The 19,145-nt window shown below is 31.6% G+C and overlaps 1 protein-coding gene across 1 annotated transcript in view; it reads left to right on the top strand.

The window, feature by feature from the left end:
* Positions 1-19,145, top strand: part of LOC132803583 (putative F-box protein At3g58860) — a 64,407-nt gene that overhangs the window by 44,110 nt on the left and 1,152 nt on the right. The gene's annotated exons all lie outside the window — the stretch shown is intronic.

The raw sequence follows: 19,145 nt of genomic DNA, 5'->3' as shown, positions 1-19,145 counted from the left end.
TATATATATATATATATATATATATATATATATATATATATATGCATATAGTATATATGGAAACAACAGAGAGGTTTAAGAAGTAAAGCCTAACAGGAAAAGAAAAAACATAGAGAGAAAGGGATAGGCAATGAAAAATGAGAATAGAATGTAAAGGGAGGGTGCGATGGCGGGGTTGGTTTAGAAAGATTATATACCAAGGTTGAACACAAAGTGGTTTTTTCCAGAAAAAATAAAACAATAATAAAATAAAATAAAATAAAATAAGGTTGAATAAAAGGTTAATATGGAATTTCAACTTGTAAGGAAAAGTGACGTGGGCGAAATTCTAATCTTATATATTTGGTCCAGAGAGGAAATTGGTCTTAGAAATCCATATCACACCGTTAATAATAAATAATGAACCTTGAGCTCGAAATAATTGGGCTGGACAACTAAAGAAATTTTGGACCTTGAAGCTCAAATAAGTCTTAGGGTTTTTTCGAAAACTAGCCATCCTGTAAATGGTTTTTTGAAGAATAGTAATTTAAAAAAAAAAAAAACTAGCCATCTTGGGACAAAAATACTCTTGACAAAATTGAAAATTATGCAATATGTTTTTTTTACTCTTTCCTTCTTTCTCTACATAGCCGTTCATGTTTTGTGCAAGGGTTTCTCTAACAGGCCACAAACACTCTTTGCATCTCATCTCCTCTCACTCTCATTTTCTTGTATTTTTTCATATCTGAAACTAAATTCAAGTAAATTTTTTATCTATTTTCTTATTAGATGAAACTGAGGAAATACGTGTTTTTTCTCTTCTTTCTTGTATTTTTTGTTAGTTTTGGAATTTTTAAGCTTTTTATTTAATATGGATATGCAAGAAATTAATTTATGAGATGTTATATGTGAATTTAAAGATATTTAGGTGGCATATGGTTTGAAAATAGGAGAAAATTTGTGTGAAACTGAAAAATTGCGAAAAACAGTAAAAACGGAGGAAATTTGGCGAAAAAGATGAACTTCCGCAATTTTTCTCCAATTTGTCAGTTTTCGCAAGTTTTCCGCTAATTTTTAGCCAATTTTCCGCTAGTAGGAAAAAGCTATATTTGGCCCAAAAAAAAACAGAATCAACTTTTTTATACAGTTAATATGTTTGTTTAGTATTATTCAAATTTTTATATATTTATTGATTTTGTTTAACGTTATTCATTTAATTTTGTAGTAAAATAGAAGATGATGATATTGTAATTGCCGTTTTATACAATGGAACATTGGTACAAAATGATTGTGGTAATTAGGAATATCGAAATGGTAAAAATATAATGGTTTCTGTTGGCAAGAGATGCACAAAATCAGAGTTAGAGGATGAGATTTTCAATTCTATTGAGATAGATCGAAATGAATATTTGCTAAAGGTAAAATGGATATATAGACGATGTGCAGAAAAGTTGGATCCTACAGAAATACGCTGTGATAGGGATGTGAAATGCTTTCTTCAAGAAGTGAGGAATGGTCGAATGGAGGGATGACAATAATGCGGCCTCCATTGTATGTTGAGGTGATTGCGAAAGTTAAACATGTATCTAGAAATGTTCATCAAACAGCCTTTTCTTCGGATAGTGGGAGTAATCTTCATTCTTTTTCTTGTCCTTCAATTGGTGTTCGTCTACCACAAGTTTCCAGTACTGAACCTATTCAGGCTATATCTCAGGAAATTATAGTTCAAAAAACTCAGTTTAGAGATCAAGTTGATGTTCGTGGGGCCTGGACATCATTTAACATCCACGAAGGAGTTGATGTTGGAGGTGACTATGCTGAACGGTTTCCTAACGATGAGGAGTATGAGCAGTTGCATAATATTGATCATGATGAGAATTACAATGCAGTAGGGGATGATGTTGATCATAATGATGTAGATTTTGGTCATGAGTTATCGGACAATGATAATGATATGCATCCTGAAATGAACAATGAAGGAGTTGATGATGTTAGGGTTCATCGTGCTACAAGTGACCACATATCATCAAGCAACAGAAGTGGTTCTATGGCCATATTTTTGTCAAAGTTCATTGGCTGTAAGAGCATAGTAGTTGAACAATTATTTCGCAACAAACGTGACTTACAGAATAAATTAAGTATCTATTGCATGCGTGAAAATAAGGAGTTCAAGGTGACACGGTCAACTACACAACGATATGAGATTGTATGCTTAGAATATACTTGTAAATGGCGACTACGTGCAACCACATTTAAAAATGGAAAAATATTTGTTGTGAGAATTTTTGATAATGTACACAGTTGCTCGTTAGATATCGTGCATCGAGAACATAAGCAGGCAAGTAATCCGGTTATCGGGTAATATATCAAATCTAAATATGAAGGTATTGTATGTGTTTACAAACCCAAAGAAATTCAACATGATTTTTTGCAGAAATATGGGGTGAATATAAGCTACAACAAAGCATGGAGAGGTAAAGAGTATGCACTTAACAGTGTTAATGGATCTACAGAGGAGAATTTTGCTAAGTTGCCTACCTACTATTATGATTTAGTGTCGAAGAACCCTAGGACTTTTACACGTATCAAAACAGACGATAATAACAATTTTGTATATTTTTTTATGGCGATTGGAGCAAGCATTAGGGGATTTATATCCCACGTAAGACCCGTGTTGGCTGTTGATGTGACTACATTGAAAGGGAAATACAAAGGGTACATGTATATTGCATCGGGCATGGATGGCAATAAGCAAATATATTCTTTGGCTTTTGGAGATGGAGAGAATGAGCAAGCATATACATGGTTTTTCCAAAACCTCAAGGATGCCATTGGAGATTTTTCAGATTTGGTGTTTGTGAGTGATGCACACCCTGCTATTGAAAGGGCATTACGCAAAGTTTTTCCCAATGCATATCATGCGCTGTGCACGTACCATATAAGCAGAAATATTAAAGCAAATGGACATGCGAGAGATGAAACATTAATACAATGTTTCATGCTCGCAGCTAGTGCATATTTGGTTGAAGATTTTGAGTTTTATATGGGGCAAATTGAGGCAAAAAACAATAGGGTTGCCCAGTACATTCGATCATGTGACCCTACAAGGTGGGCACGTTCTCTTTCTCCATGTAGAAGATACACTATCATGACCACCAATATTGCAGGAAGCTTGAATGGTATTTTGCTAGATGCTAGAAAGATGCCAATAGTAGCATTAATTAAGCACATACGGGATTTACTGCAAAGATGGTTTTATGAGCGACGTACTGTAGTTGCAAAATTGACGAACCCTGTGATTGACCATATGGAAGAGCAACTCAAACTACAAAATTTGGAGTCCATCGGACTATGTGTGAAAGCCATTAATATGCATGAATTTCTTGTGAAAGGTGGGAGTTTGAGGGGTACAGTTAATCTCCAATAAAAAATATGTTCATGCAAAGTCTTCGATCTTGATCAATATCCTTGTGATCGTTGTATTGCCGCTTGCAGAGACCGCAAAATTGCTCCTTATGGTATGTGTTCTCATTACTATACTGCGGATGCATATCGTGCAGCTTATGCTAAGTCCATTTACCCTATGTTAGATGAAAAATAGTGGCATGCTCCGGATGATGTGGTAAGTCGTATTGTTCTTCCACCAAGATGGACACGTAGGCGAGCTGGTAGGCCGAGGATGCAACGCATACCATCCGAAGGTGAAGATGTTATTGGACGTATATGTAGCCGATGCGGTGGTGTTGGACATTATAGGCAGAGATGTACGAATCCATTGTCTTATGCTTCGAATTAGAAAGTTTTAATTTAGTGTTATGGTTTAATATGTTTTGATAATTAGTTCATACCTTGGATATTATATTTTCTACTCGACGGTAGAAGATTATTTAGCAATATTTTTTTTTAATTTAATCCCAAATGAAAAGAGGCTTTCTGGAGTTGATTTTAAATCTTTAGTTTACATCTCATTTTATGAAATGTCCAAATGATTTTGAAAAGAAAAACAAATATATATCATTTTTTCTTTTCTTTAAAATGGTTATTGATTTTAAATGACAATACATTTTTTGTTAAATCCATCTTCATCTTTATAATATTTGTCTCCACTCTCAATTATTTTACCCCACTATTAACTTAAATAATCTATTAGAAATTGATTTTCCAAGTGGAGGAAATTAGTTTCTGATAGGAGTAAAAATTATTCAATGATTTTTTCCAACAGGAGGAAAACGATTTCCGCTTGAAGGAAAAATTTTCCAACCAGAGGAAAATGATTTCCACTTGGAGGAAAACTTTTCCGCCTGGTGGAAAATTATCCAGAGGGTTCAATTGATCTCCATATAGGATTTTCGACTGGAGGAAAATTTTTCCTCCAGGAGAAAAAGTTTTCTGCCTAGAGGAAATATTTTCCGACAAGCGGAAAATTTTTTAGAATCTGCAATTGAGCTCGTAAGTTGTTTGTGCATAATGGAATTCTAATAAATAAATATGGCACATTTTCTATAAGGTCAATTAGTTATTCTTACATCAATAACACATCGTTATCTTTGTTAAATGAACATTATAAGCCACCATTATCTTTACAATTAAAAGTCTAATATAATAAAGAATATGCATCTATAAACATGACAAAAGGAAAGAAAAATGCATCACCACCCAGCTCATGTGCTTAGTTCTTTGTTGTAAGCCACATATGCATACTTCCTCCTAAAGAACTCTATGTCATCTTGTGTGAAATTCATTGGTAATCTAGCATGTAAAAACTCGATGGTCTTGAGTGTAAACATGCCACAGTCACTACTACAAAAAAACAATTATTATAACATATATTAGTATTATTAGAACCATATTCAATAGTTAATATTTATTCAACAAACATGTATGTATTAAGGGGCTTTACCCGTTACTTTGCTGGGGGAAATTTTGTGCCAATTCACATGTAAACTCATCAACAGAGTCTACAAGATCCGTCCGCTGCTCATAAAAAGATGCAGACCGCAGTAAATAAGGTAACATAATGCATAATTTCTGGAAATAAATTTCTCCCCTGTTTTGGTTGCCAGCCTTATCTGAGTCATATACAGTCATACGACGCTCTTTCAAGTCCATGTGCCCTAGAAGCCAATGTATGTTGCGCTTGTTTAGTGGAATCAACAACTGTCAATACATTACAAGATTTCAGTTAGCACAACAAATAAAAGAAGGCACATAAATAAATGATACAATTAACCTTTACCCTCGATATCTCCGAGTCCCAAAACCTTCGTTGGTAATCTGAATCCATTTATCTGCAAATCAAATACAACAAAGCATAACATATGGAGGAATTTTTTCTGACACGAGGAAAGCTTGGAGGAAAAAATTTCCGCTTGGAGGAAAAAATTTCCTCCTGGAGGAAAAGTTTTCCGCCAAGCGGAAAATTTTCCAGAACTTAAATGACATATACCTAACGAGATTTGTGCAAAATTTTAATGAAAATGGCTAAAGAATCTTTTTGAACTAGCGCATATGTGGATTTGAAAGCTACAATATCTTTTATATATTAGTGTACATTATACATTAGGCAACAAACCAACCATGGGCATGTGACATTGCTTCCTAAGGATAACCTATGGTTCTAACACATATTAATCATTATGGTTTCACATTCAAACCTCCCATTAAATTCAAACAAAAAAACAACTTCATAATAGTTTTAATTTCACATTTCACATTCTAACCATGCAACACAAACATTTCTGTCACACCAAATAACACAATATTATAAGCATAGCTCATAATGACAAAGGTTCAAAATTGAGCAATTTATAAAGAGATGACTTATCATCTCTAAAATAATCCATCATGGAAATTATCGATAATTCTGAAAAACCATTCAATACAGCACAAATAAAAATTCTCAGATTAGCTCGTTACATTAAAGCGAAATTAATTTGCAATATTTTTTTTTGTTTTGTTCAAAGAAGCAACTTACATTAATGGGGGACAAACCGCCACCAATGCTTCTCTATCTATTTATATATATATATCTCTCTCTCTTTCTCTATCTCTGTAAGTGTGTGTGTAATTTTCTCAGCAAACACTTGTAACTCTAACGATGGCAAATTTTGTGCTTCAATTTTCTGCTCAGTCCATCACTTGCTCCTCCAATGTTGAAAAATATAGAAAATCAATATTACTAAGGATCCCAACAAATATTTCCTTCGACAACTACTAAAGATGAAAGGGAAATTCCAGCTCCTGAAGACAAATTACAACAACCTCTATATAAGATCAACAAGGGTAGAAAAATAAATGTAATACACAATTCATACATATTTCCAATTGAAAAAATGCATATGTGAAAAGGAAATTTTATGGTCACTTTTGCAGTGTAATGAGAATAATCGGCTCCACTTTTACCACCAAAGAGACAACATCGAAGAGCAACTGACAATTTCATTGACAACTCCTCACCTCCTGTACTCTATGGTCATTTGTCAAAAATCAGCTTATGAAGAACTAACAGTAAAAGATTAGTACTAGGAAGTCGAAAAATCTATAACCATCCTTTGCAACATGCTACCATAAAGACACAAAAACAATCAACATATTCATGAAAAGTTAAATTTCATTTCACTACATAATGAGGGAAGGCTTCAAACAGGTTATAGCATGTGCATGAAAAGCTAAACTTCATTATATGTTTCAGCAGAACTCTTTATAACAGGGAAAGAGAATAAGAGATAAAAAGATAAATGACATTGTAAATAATATTATTAGGAATTTCAATGTTTTAGTGTTGATGTAAGAATATGTTCTCTGGTTTTATCCTTGTACTTGAGACTTTTTCATTTGTAATATTATGCTCTTATATAGGGATCTTTGAAATTGCTTATGTAACTAAACATTTTTCGAACTTTCTTTAGCTATTTGGTTGCTGCCCAACTCTACTCCCTTTTTTTTTTTTTTTTCTTTTTCTTGTTGCAGTAATTTTTGGTGCATTTTCTATATGCCCTCCTAAACTAAAACACATCAAGAAATTTAATGATTGTCCATTATTCTTTTTTTTTTCTTTTTTTTGTCATTGTTGTTGAATAAATGGTTTTCTATAATTGAATCTTTAAGCTTGAAGCAAAATTCATTAAACAGTGGAAGCATCATCTTGAACCTTGTGAGAAGCTCAGTGTCACTTGGCAGGAAAGGCCAGAGGAAGTCCAACAAGTTATATGTTTTTCAATGTATGCTTAATGAATCCCAGAAAAGTAGAGAAGGAAACGTGTAGGCTAGACCCTAGAGGTATTGACCACAACAATGACAAGCAATTTCAATGATATAATACAGCTACAATTCACGAATTTAATTAGAACAGGTTACTAATTCAGAAAAACCAATTAGAATTACAGGATCAACAATCCTATATACAAATAGTTTTCTAAGAGCAAAAACCATATTTGCAACTTATGTAACCTCTTTTTTCTATACATGTATTTTTAAACGACATCTGAATTTAAGCCACAGAAACATAAAGAGGTTAATTTCTAAACGACATCCTGTTTGCATAGCCTCTTAAGTTTATAAAAGACATGCATATTATAATTGCAGATATGCAGCAAGAGGCTATCCAAAAAATTAGTAAACAACTAGATCTTCCTTGCATTGTTAAACCAGAAAGTTTACATGCTTAAGCAAGCAGAAATAATTTTCTATAAGATACTCTTATGGTGATTTTCTCAATCAAAATCTTCTCATACTCAAGAAAATATCTCATTAATAGCTACAGGTGTTTGCTTTGTCTCCCACAAAAATCAAGAAAAGGTTTCTTGGAACTAGAAATAAAGAAATCCATGGACCAAGAATAATATTATGCATATCAAGCTTTTAAAATCAAGTTATGGTATCTGCTAAGGGCCTGTAGAGAGTAAAGGAATGATTTCTTCACCTATATGCTTCAACTATAAATGATGAGTTGCACATCTAAAAACTTATTCAGGTACTTGGAGAAGAACATGCCAAATGCCTATAGAACATCCTAACCATCTCAATTCACACTACTTCCCAGATATATATGCGTAGCATTGATGAAATCCCTTCCTCAAATCATCACCATGTGGGCTAGACTAGAGAGAGTAATTGGCACCAACTTAGACAATAAAATGAAACAGTCAACATCAAATATTTAGGCATGTTATCCAAAACAAAATGTCCTCAGAACCATATCAGACACAAACACAACCGCTCTCATCGTCATCTTCATCACCATCATCACCTCCACACCCACCACCACCTTCACCATCACCACCATTAATGCCAACGCTAGAGATCTCCTTATCAGACATAGACATCAACGTCTCATTATCTATTATATGTAGAAAACTTTTTTCCTTATCAAACCTATAAAACCCAAAAAAAAAAAACCACTTTTTTGGTACATAATGTATAAAAATGAAGAGGGAATAATAAGGAAAACAAAAACCCAGTTGAGAAGCGGAATCAAATTGAAAGTTTTTACAGGGAGTAGGCGGAGATGTTAAAGTGAAGGTAAAAAAATAATAATAATAATAAGAGAACAAAACTAACCTTTGAAGAAGTTGGACTGTACAGCATAAACAACGGGAAAGGAGGAAGATTTCTAGGTCCTGAGCTTCCTAGTTTGGACTTGTGAAAGCAGAGGTTGCTTCTACAACCTTAATAACAAATCGAAAGAAAGGAACTGTGAGTAGAGTCGAATGGTGTATTTTGAAAGGGAAAGGCTAAAAGAAAAAGGGAGCGAAACTAACCTTTGAAGAAGTTGGATTGTGCAGCATCAACAATGGAAAAGGAGGAAGATTTTTGGGTCCTCAGCTTCGTAGTTTGGACTAGTGAAAGAAGAGGTTGGTTCTTCAACCTCAATAATGGATAGGAGGAAAGGAATTGTGAGTAGGGTCAAATGGTCTATTTCAAAAGGGAAAGGAAAGCCTTAGCTGTGTTTGAATGGAATGTTTCAAATGGGAAAGCTAAAGCCCTAGTGTGTTCGAAGGCCTTGCTGTGTTTCAAAAAGGAAAGGGAAAGGGAAAGCAGAGAAAATAAGTGTTTTGGTAGGGAAAAAAGATTAAAAAAAAAAAAATAGTAATAAAGGATATTTTAGTCCGGATGTCCTAAAAGGTGGCTAGTTTTTTAAAAAAAAATTTTTTTTTTCTATTCTTCAAAAAACCATTTACGGGATGGTTAGTTTTCAAAAAAACCCTAAGTCTTATCTATTAGAAATAAAATCCCTTTTTTTTTTGTTTTTTTTTGTTTTCATCAATTAGAATCCCATTCAAAAATTTCTTTTTGGCACATTCTTCCAAGTCATATATAAAGTCTAGAAGTGGTAATTCTTATCAGTATATCGTATTCATATCAATCCATTTATTAATTATGTCAAAATTGCTCAATCCAAATTCGGATCCGTTTATTAATCGTATAAAAAATTTTCAACTCAAATACAATCCATTTAACAAACAGGTAACCTGACTCGATATCTATATAATCCATTTATTAAATAGATCAATTTGGATAACATGATTTTTTTTACATGAAATTAATCTGTTTATACTAAATTAATCCATTTACACGATATTGACCCACTTACACAAAATTAATCCGTTTCACGAAATTTATCAAATTAAATAAATTAACTTCTTTAAATTAATTATTTCATATAAAATATTAGTCATTAATTAATTCAAAATTAAAATATATATGTAAAATCATATAATTATAGTTACATATATATAATAATATAACATATGATATGATAATATAATAATCTCATATAATAGTTAATTATACATATATATATATATATATATATATATATATATATTACCCAGATAATAAACTTAATACTACTTCTCTAAAAATAATATAAATTTTTTTTATTAATAATCATATTTTTAATTTTCTACATCTTCAATACTCTTAGGCATATTAATTTTTATTTTTTCAATGTCCATATATCCATACATGTATTATCATATTATATTTAAGTGAACAAATATTATTTTAATTTTTTAATTAATAAAATAAAATTAATAATACAACTTTAAATAAATTTGTAATTTAGTAATAAAAAATATTAGTTAAAGTTTTATTAATGGAAAATTTAATATATTAAAGTTATAATTTAAACAAGTTATAATTGTATTGAATTAGATTGACATATTTAATTAAAACGGATCAATTTTTGTGTCAATTTCGGATTAAGTGGGTCAATCCGAAATTGACATGTTAATAATAATGTTAAATGGGTTGATCCGAATTTGATCCAAAACCTATTTATAATAAACTCAAATCTATTAACTTCGTATCGTTTTTTAGTCATGTCACCATGTCATGATCTATATTCCCATTCCTAATCAAGTGAGCACGTAAACAAAAAAAAAAAAAAAAAATATATATATATATATATATATATATATATATATATTTATACTGTCAGCATTGTGGTTGTCTCCCCCATTAGATTTCATTCAAAGCTCTCAAACTTTCTACGTTTGACATTCTTTATTTCGTTTCTTTTTAGGAAAAGAAATCTTGGGTTTGTAGTATTAGCTTGCAATTGCAGAGTAACATCAGAGTTTGATAGCCACCTCAGTGATCAATTCAGGGTTTTAGAGTTTCATACCCACTATCAATCGCCACCGTGATCAATTCCAAGTAATACTTTTATTCTCCCCCTTTGCTCTTGCCTCCTTAGAAAAATGGATTTCATGTTATTTCTAAAATAATAATTGCTTTTACAAATGGATTTCATGCTTTAAAACGATGATTGACGATAAACCATTATAGTTGATAGTGGGAAACTTTATAATCTTTTTGGTGTTTTAGATTTGAGCTTGGATTAAGTCTTCAGAGTTTGAAATGAGTTTCCAAGAAATCGCTTTGTTTAATTGACTCTAAATAAATGATGATAAACCATTGGGGTTTGGCTCGATCCTGCGGGTTTGAAATGGGTTTCCAAGAAATCATCTGGGTTTAGGTTTTGTTAAGCTGATTCTTTGGTGATTAACCATTGCCGTTGAAAATAGAGAACTTTAAAGTCTTTTCTGCTTTTTGGTTTTGGATTTGTTAGGAAATCAGAACAAAACAAACACAATACAATTTATCGAGGTTCGGTCAAGATGACCTACGTCCTCGTTGCTCCGGTGAGAGCTTCTGGTCTCTTATTGATCTTGCAGTAGTTACACAAACTATCCCTTCTTGTATACACACAGGTTTTCACATAGAAAACATACACACCAAAATCCAAAGCCCCATTATACACCCTTTCAACAATCACTCAATCTCACTTAGAGATTATTTCTCACTCAGAAAAGAATACAATTAAAGAAAAGGTAAAGAAGAATCTTGGAGCTCTTCTCTCATTCACAAGCTTGAAAAAGACTGGTTTCTGTTATTTCTGTTTTTCCTTCTGTCGAAAGGAAAGAGTTCTGTGCATATATATATTACACACCAGCTTCAAAACGACGTCGTCCAACTTATGCCGTTATTCTGTTACAATATGCTGGAAATGACTGCTTTGCCCTTCTTTATTTCCAAGTAAATGAAACGATGCGTTTTGCTCTTCTGAAGCTTATCCATTGAATTAGCTCGAGTCTTCTCCAAATGTTGACTTCATGCATACACCAGATCTTTGCAAGATGCATTTGTGGATTATATCTTCACAGGATTCGTATTTACTCTTTGTACTTTTTTATTTAATTGGATTTTTGGTCTCTTATTGATTAAGTCTTTAGTGCAGGTTTGTAATGGGTTTCCAAGAAATTATCTGGGTTTGGGTTTTGTTTGGTTGATTCTTTGGTGATTAACCATTGCTGTTGAAAGTGGAGAACTTTTTAATCTTTTTTGCTTTTTGGTTTGGGGTTTGGATTTGCTTTTTGTACTTTTTTATTTAATTGGATTTTTGGTCTTTCACTTATTATGCGTTTAGTGTGGGATAATCATTGGGGTAAAGAAAAGGGATAGAGAGAAATAATGTAATGCTTGATTTTTGAATTGGTGCATCATGTATCGAAGTTGATTATATATTTTCATTTTTCTTGAATGTTTAAAAAGCTAGCTGTGGTTACATTAATTCCCTTAAATCTTGAAAGAAAAATGGATAAGAATTCTGATGGAATAAGCAACCTCCCTTTGAAGGTAGTAGGGATCATCCTTGACATTGAATGAGTTAAAAACATTGCTATCTACGAATGGGAAATACATTTTTTTTAAAAATATTTTCTATGCAAAATTCATGAATTTATAGAAAATCTTTACTATTGGTGATAAGTCAGCTGATTCTAAGCCCAATAACATGTGAGGGAAACCCAAGTTGACAGTATATTAGATAAATAAAATAAACTTTCTAAAAAAAATACCTCTATATATATATGATTTTTCTCCTATGTGGAAATCCTATATAAATTTTTGTTCAGAGAATAACACATATTCTTGAAGGATACACGTGTAAAAGAAAAAAAAAAATATATACATTTGTATCTTTTTAAATATACATGTTATCTCGGACAAAATTTTATCTAGGAATCTAGATGAGAAAATTATTGTATATATTATACATATAAAGTCATATATCATTCGTACATAATAACATAATACTAAAATGATTACCCATATAAAATAGGATAAATAATTTAAGTACTTGATAGTTTGAGTTTGTTAAAGAATTTAAATCCTTTGCATTTTTATAGGATGAATAATCTATATTTGGATTAATCATTTGTATATTATTCCTAATTATTCTAAAGAGGTTAGAATTCTTAGATGTGTTACAAATGAAGGCATATATCACAAACATCTATAATATTCTAGATATGTATACTTATCATATATCCAACTAAAGTCTAGATTGTTCTAGGCTTATTTACAAGATATTTATAAAGATTATTTCAAAAAGGTTCTAGGATGGAATCCCTGAGAATAATCATCTCTAGAATATTTCTTATAAATATTTTATAGATAAATCTAAAATAATCTAGACTTTAGATAGATAAATGACAAGTGTAAATTGGATGGAACTCAAAATTTAGAGTTTAAACATCTTACAATAGTGAAGGTGATTAGTATCACCTTCAAAACTATCAACACTAATGATATTGATCACCTTCACTAGTGTAAGATGTTTAAACTTTAAATTTTGAATTCCTCTCCACTCTTACAAATTCTTTCAAGGTGTCCAATGCAAGTTGATTGCTATCACACACCTATGAAAGACTTAAACATGTTAACGTTTATTAGACATAGAATGTGAAAAAAAAAAAAAAGCCAAAAAAAGAGTTCTTCCATATTTGGTGCAGTAATTCCTTTAATATCGTCCTTGTGATATATTGTTAGAGATTATAACAAGTGTGTCACTACTACATATAGATATTTATTGACTTACAAAGATAAAAGCTAAGTATAAAGATAAAGATTAATTATAAGGGAGCTAAGTACAAAAATAAAGACTAACTATTAGATATAGATAACACTAATGTTATTATCTACAAGATAGAGATAACATTGGTGTTATTATCTTACAAGATAGTCATTATCAAGATAATTGTACAAACAATAGTTTATAGATTTTTTAGCTGGAATACAAAAATTGATTTTCAAATATTTTAAGATCATTCCCTACCTTTCTTTCAAATTTTCAAATTCTATATGGAGCTGTTCAATTCTAATACACTTGGAACTTTATGGGTGTCAAATCGAGCTACCTAAGGGATTCACAGGATTAGAAAAGATTTCAATTCTCAAGTTGACTTTGGTTGGCATTAATGGTGAGACGCTACAAAAGATAATTACAAGTTGTTCTGAACGGATTTGAGATTAATTCGTCTATACAAGAAACCAATTATAAAGATGCATAACTCCACGTTAAGCATTTGCAAATAGATGCCGGATTTAAAGATTTAATTCTTACCAACTAAATACTATCAGATCTGACCATACACTATAGGCCTTCAAAATGCTGTGTTTACAAAATCTGATACTCTAAAACAGCTTCAAATCTATCTAACTGGGTAAACAGACTTATCCTGAATTCATACTACATTCAGATATATATATATATATATATATATATATATATATATATATATATATATATATATATATATATTTTATCTGATATATTGTTTGAGATTATAAGCTTAGAATAATCTTGAATTTAGGTAGATAAATAATAAGTGTACATATTCAAAATATTATAGATCCTTATGATATATGCCTTCATTTGTAATAAGTGTGATATGTGTCTTCATATAGTCTGAAGGCACATATAGTCCTTGTGATATATTGTTAGAGATTATAACAAGTGTAATATGTGCCTGATATATTGTTAGAGATTATAACAAGTATGATATGTGCCTTCATCTGATATATTGTTAGAGATTATAACAAGTGTGATATGTGCCTTCATCTGATATATTGCTAGAGATTATAAGCCTAAAATAATCTTGACTTTAACTAGATAAATAGCAAATGTACATATTTAGAATATTGCAGATCCTTATGATATGTGCCTTCATTTGTAATACATCCAATATTTCTATAAGTAATACAAATACTTATATTCTCTCAAACTCTCTAAGATTCCTACTTTCTACGCTTCTCCTCTAGCTTCCATAGTTGTGCAAGCTTAATCAAAATGATGAAATAAGATCACTTTATTTTATTTTATTAAATATTTTAATCAAAAACTTATAAAAATAAAAATTGGGTCAAAAATAGAATTAATTAATATGATATAATTCCATTTTTTTCTCATTTATTTGATGCATATTATATATTGATATGTTTAATAATTTTTTATGCCAAATCTTTAAAATACATATATATATATATATATATATATATATATATATAATATTTGAGCAAAAAAAATAAATAAATATTTAAGATTTTTTTTTTATGTTTAGAAAAGTAAATAAATTATGTCAAATGTTATTGTTACACTGTACATTAGAAATTATATTTCCAAATTTCATGATTGGGTATAAATTTAAGAAATATAAAAGAAAATTAAAATTAATTTAAAGCAGTTGTAACCGTGTTATGAAATGCCTTCGAAAACTTATAAGATCACTTTAGTTTATTTTATTAAATAATATTTTAATCAAAAACTTATAAAAATAAAAATTGGGTCAAAAATAGAATTAATTAGTATGATATAATTCCATTTTTTCTCATTTATTTGATGCATATTATATATTGATATGTTTAGTAATTTGTTATGCCAAACCTTTAAATAACATATATATATATATAATATTTGAGCCAAAAAAACAACATAAATATTTAAGATTTTTTTTTTTTATGTTTAGAAAAGTGAATAAATTATTTCAAATGTTATTGTTACACCGTACATTACAAATTATATTTCCAAATTTCATGATTTGGTATAAATTTAAAAAATATAAAAGAAAATTAAAATTAATTTAAAGCAGTTGTAACCATGTTATATAATACCTTCAAATATATTGGATAGTTTATAGAAACTGGATGAACAAATGGTTGGAAATGGAAATTTACATCTTGTTGTTAATAATAAATGCTAATGAAACACAAAAACTTAGATGTCAATAAAATTTTGAAAGTGCCATATCATAATTGATAAAGTTTGAAAGATAAAAGGGTTCCTTAGGCACGAAACTTACAAGTTTACCCTCACATGACCATTCACTTTTTGAGCTGTATATTCCTCTTTTCTTGTACATATTTTGTTCACAATATGCTCAAACATATAATTTTAGCATATTTTTGAAGTAACTATTCTTTCATTGAGAAATTACAATGTATAAGCTACATCATATTCTAATTGTTTATCTTTATTTTTGAAGGCAAAATTTTATCACTATGGGAAAGGATAAAATAAGCAAACTGCCTTGAGATATATTGGCCAACATAATGTCAATTAAAAAAATATATGACATCTATAAAAATATGGTAACTATTATTTTCATAAATTATAGTATTTTTTTTTTTTAATATTTTAGCTTATTGACAGTATCCACTTTAGATTTTAAAACATTTTTATTTTTATTTTTATTTATTTATTTATTTTTCCTTTTGGTGTTAAGTTAATGACTTTTATAGGCTATTTTTTTTAAGTAAATCACTTATTATTTTTATAAATTATATAATGTTAATTTTTATAAAATTTTAACTTATTAAATATATTCAATCTAGATTTTATAGGTTTTTTTAGATCGATGGTTTTTATAATTTTTTTTAAATGAATATCTTTTTTAGAGTTTTGTGAACTTCTATTTACTTTTATAAAGTTTACAGAAATATAGAGGATTTTAACAAACTTTTATAAAAGATTTTGATAAACATTCATGGTGAATTTTAATAGACATTGATGGACTTTAATAAATTTTGATAGAAATAGATAACTTAGTTATAAAAATATTAAAAAAATAATACTAAAACTACTAAATAAATATATCAAAATATATATTAAATATCATATATATATATATATAGATAAATATATTATTGATAATATATCATTGTAATCAATCTAAACCTTATCCATGAAACACGAAACTTTTTCTTATGAAAACAGAAAGGGGAATTTGGTCCAATACCGCTATTGTAACATCCCATCCCGAAGTACACTGGAATTTTCTCAAATTTGACCAAGGGTGACCATTGACCGTTGACCAAGGGGTCAAAAGTTGACTTTTTGACTCGGATGGAATTCTAGGTTGACTGAGGTACCATTATGAAGTACACGTTGGCACGAGTTCGTAGACTAGTAGCAAGTTGAAAACGGAACTACGGTTTGAAAGATATGGGCAAAACAAGTCGAGATTCAAATTGTCCAAAAGGTGCTGGGAGTTGACTTTTTATGGTTGTAGAATTTTGCTTTGACTTTTGTATGGTTGTAAAGTGCTCGTCGATACGAGTTCATAGACTAGTGGCATGCTTAATTGGACATCTGGTTAAAAAGTTATGGACGTGTGAAGTTTTCCGACTATCGTAATATTTTAATATTTTTGAATCGATGAATAGGAAAACACCACGTGTCGACGTCTGAGAGGTCCACGTGGGTGAAGAGTGTCACCCACGGTGGCTTTTATTTTGGCAAAACGGCGGGGGAAGGAGAGAAGGAGAGAGAGCTAGAGAGAGAAACGACTGGCCACCACCTGTTGGCCACCGTCCTACCACCGGAGGGCCACACGCCCCGGCCAGGCAGGGGCGCCTCTCCATTTTCGACTGACCACCCAAATCTCACGGCCAACCAACCAGCGACGCGCCCGGATCAGAGCGTTTTCCGGCGACGGTGATTTTTCCCCTCCACCACCGGCCACCGCCGTTTGACCCATTTCCGGCCATTTTCAAGCCACACGCGCCAGCCACCCCTCACCACCTCCTCATTTTCGGTCAGCCCACCAAATTTCACGGCCACCGGACCTTCAATGCGCTGGGATCGGTGTATTTTCCGGCGAAGGACCGAAAATCTTCAAACCCAGATTTCTTCGCTGTCCGGCCTCCGTTTACCTCACCGCCGGTCCCGTTGGAACCCTCTCCCCTTGATCTACAAAACCCCCAAAAATCTCAGCCATTGGCCACCGGACGCGCCGTCGCCGGCGATGGTTGCCGATGACCGTGGCGGCTCGCCGGAAATCACTATTCCGGCCAGTACCCAGTTGCACCGCTGATCCTTCCCCACTAATTCCGACCCCCTAAATCCAAATCCGGTGTCCTTTTTCTCCAATTCGCGACGGTTTGGGAGAATCAAGGCTCTAAAGGCCGAGAGCTTTCCGGCGAGATTCCGGCCACCACCGGTCCGATCTCCGGGAAGTAAGACCGGATTCGTGATCCTCGTCACTCAAGCTTCGATTCGGTATATAATTTGTCAATCTTGGTTAACGTTTGTGTTAGACTCCCCGGGTACCGGGTATTATTTATCCGAATAAAATATTAATTTATTTGACTGTGTGTGAATCGTTGTTCTAGGAGCACGTGTGCGTTGTGGAATTGATCCTATGGTGGATCATGGTTTAATTGCCTGTTCCAGGTGAGTGACCCACCTTTAAAAATATTTTGGGGCAATTAATTATATTTAATTGGTGTATAATTGATATTTGAAATTATGCTCATGTGGTGCAATTTAATAATAATTGTGAAAAATTATTATTTTATTATGATTTAATTTTATTTATTACGCATGAGCAAGGTATTTTCAATAATAAATCATATGTGGTTTTAATATTATTTTTGGGCATAATTGGTTTAAATATTTTAAGGAAATTATTTGTTTAAATTGGTGGTTTCAAATTTGATAATTATGCCCGTGGAATATTATTTGATGGATTTTGTGTTACGAAAAAAATTATTTTTATATTGTTATCGATGGTTTCGTACCGGGTATGTTAAAGGAAAATATGTGGGATGGTGAAATTGAAAACTGATATATTTCCCACGGTGATTTTTGGAAAATCGGTACGATAATAATTAAGAGATTTAATAATTATTTTAGACGCACTCATACAGTATTGGTGTTCCGGTATATATGTGGTTTAGCGCGCAAGTTATTATGTCTCCCGTGAGTTGTCATTTGACCGAGGGCAGGCAAGTTTTATATAGTGCACATAGCCGCCCCCCTCCTTGGCCGGGATGACGGTTTCAGCAGCGGCGCTGTCTGGAAGCCGAAGCGCCATATGCAAGTTTCTCTCTTTAACCTCCCCACCAGTCGGTGCTCAGGATGCTGGGTATCAGAGGGCATCACTGATATATGGTGTGGTGCATCAAGTATAAATTTTCGGATAGAAATTTCAAATCCCAAAGTGTTCAAAAATTATTTATTATAATTTATTACTTTTATTTATATTTGGGGTATTTATCTATTGTTTATTAAATTAATTGGATCCCTTGGTTTTTGGGAAATACGAATATCGGGTTTTGTGAAAATATTTTAAAAGGGGAACATTTCCAACGGAGTGAATAGTGAAGGTTTTGAGAGAAAGTATTACTTCAATTGTTATTATTATTTATTTATTTAATTAATTGTTGGTATTAATTAAATTTCTTTATTTGTTATATTATAAATATTAAAGGTGTACAGTAGATAGGGTCACTCACTGAGATGATTAGCATCTCACGTTTTTAAATTCCGTTCCCCTAGGTCCAGGTTGGGAGACGTTGATCGTTCGGGGCGAGCCCGACGT

Source organism: Ziziphus jujuba, chromosome 4 (genome assembly GCF_031755915.1).
Source record: "Ziziphus jujuba cultivar Dongzao chromosome 4, ASM3175591v1".
Taxonomy (NCBI): domain Eukaryota; kingdom Viridiplantae; phylum Streptophyta; class Magnoliopsida; order Rosales; family Rhamnaceae; genus Ziziphus; species Ziziphus jujuba.
Note: the sequence above shows the minus strand (reverse complement) of the source record. Positions and strands in the feature narration are given on the sequence as shown.